The sequence below is a fragment of the Notothenia coriiceps genome, unplaced genomic scaffold (assembly GCF_000735185.1).
Source record: "Notothenia coriiceps isolate Sejong01 unplaced genomic scaffold, NC01 NC01_scaffold00001715, whole genome shotgun sequence".
Taxonomy (NCBI): Eukaryota; Metazoa; Chordata; class Actinopteri; order Perciformes; family Nototheniidae; genus Notothenia; species Notothenia coriiceps.
This window is the reverse complement of record NW_011334416.1, coordinates 77172-79518: the sequence shown is the minus strand read 5'-3', so window position 1 is coordinate 79518 and position 2347 is coordinate 77172.

The window sequence follows — 2347 nt, the reverse complement described above, 5'->3', positions numbered from 1 at the left end:
CTTAAGCCATCGTATGACCGCCGGTGGAGTTTCTCAGGCTCCGGCAGCAACTTCGGGAGCGGTGGCAAAATCTTTGGCATGCCAAAGATGGCTTAAGATGCCCTCACGAATGGCCCGATGTTGCTACGCTCAGAGCCGAATTTGAACATTTCCTTTATCGTGTGTCTATCTGGTTGTTTTATTGCACAACAAAATCATGTAAACATATTATGTAAATAACCCAATTTGTGTTCTGTGAAACTTAAAAGGATATAATATATTATTTTGAAGCGAGTTTTGAAGGCGAGGAAGTTGTTGTTGCTATGGAAACAACATGACGGAGAAAACTTAATATCTTCTACATATAAAGACGGAGAAAGTAAAGAACAAAGTCTGAAAATATCAGTACAGTATCATAGTACTTTAACATAATTGTTTGTGTTACTTTCGTTGCAGTTGTATGTCTTAAATGTAATGTAAATGTTGCCTTCCTGTGTGGTTCGGGGCCATCTTCGTACGAAATTCACAATTCCATATTCGTGTGTCCATCGGGAGTCAATTTCAGGACAGTGTGACAGGGGCTTTACTGAAGTACATTTCAAAGCCCATACTTCTTTACTTAGTAGTTTAGACAGTACTTTTACCAGAGTATTTTTAAACACGAGTATCTGTACTTCTACTTGAGTAAAGGATGTGTGTACTTTTGCCATCTCTGAGGAGGAGTGACGTGTCAGGAAATGAATTAAGGTGGAGGACCTGCCTCTACGTCTGGATCAATGAAGCCGTGTTCAGATCTCTTTGAGTGGCCGGCGGTGAGCAGCATGAACATGTAATGAGATCGTCTGGATGAGGGAAAACACTCTGATATGAGAGGCTGACACGCTGCGAATTGCAGAGAACTGACCCCCTTACAACAAAAAATAAAGAGTGTAGTGTGGAGGCGGACAGGGTTTTTGGTGGGGAGATGATTCCTCTGATAGATTCTGATATATTCCTGTCATCCAATACGTTAACTCAGTCTGATTCTGCAGGTTCACTCACAGCTTTAAACATGGGACATGGATAGAAATCAGCATTTATTACAACCTTTTTTGTGGTTCGTTCGAGGTTTGTATCTGGCAAACATCAGTTTTCTAAACACACACACACACACACACACACACACACACACACACACACACACACACACACACACACACACACACACACACACACACACACACACACACACACAATCTTTAGTGCTAACTGTATTTCCCAGATATCATCAGTCAGTCCTACAGTATGATGAAGTGTTGGAGGCGTGTTGTTAAGAGTCTCTATTCTGCTTTCAGGGGTTTTCCCTTTCTGTATTATATAGGTTTTAGTGCATGTCAATGGTCTAGAAGGGCTCAAATCCTCTCACACACACTGCCCCCCCCTGCCTGAAACGCCTCCATTGGACTCCTTTCTTTACTTCCTGAACACAATGACATCACTATGGAACACTCACGCTCCTATTGGCTGGCGCTCCAACACATTGTACATGATAGGCTAAGGGTCGGGACATCTCTAAGCAGTTGACCAATCACAACCTTAAAATGTGGTTCTGTTTGCACTACATTAATAAAAACCTTCCGCTCGTATTGAAGAGAGAAAGTGTAGATAAAAGCCTGTAATAAATGTCAACACAGATATATATTGAACTAACATTACGTTGCTGGTTGTCTTTCCCTTTAATGATGATTTTCTGCATTAACACATCACCTGATGACCTTTTCAACATGTGATGTTTAAGGATATTTTCTGACCTGCAGTTGGACGCCGTGCTTTATCTCACGTACTCTCTAACTCTGCGATCCACTTCAAGCCTCTCCTCGCTGCCCCTGGGACTTTCTCCTTGTTGACTCGGCGTTGAGATGCCGAAACAAGCAGCAGAGAAAACAGATCAATGAAACACCGTATCAGATGATGGAAGCGCTGCGAGAGGAGTGGAGATCAAACTGGGCAAACAAGAGCCACGTAACCTCTGCAAACACCAGATGTATGTTATACCTTTAGAGAGAAGATACACCTCAGGTCTTTGGGTTCCTAGCATATATTTATTTTTGAATCTTGCGTTTACTTTCTTGAATTTCCAGCATCTCGTTACATGCATACTGTCTTCCAAAACTAACTTTCCATTCGATTAAGTTAAGGGAACAAAATCACGTGGTTATATTAAAGAGTCCTCTCCTGCTGATGTTCAGGTGTATATCAGTATGTAGAGTCTCTACTTTAAAGAGTCCTCTCCTGCTGATGTTCAGGTGTATATCAGTATGTAGTGTCTCTACTTTAAAGAGTCCTCTCCTGCTGGTGTTCAGGTGTATATCAGTATGTAGTGTCTCTA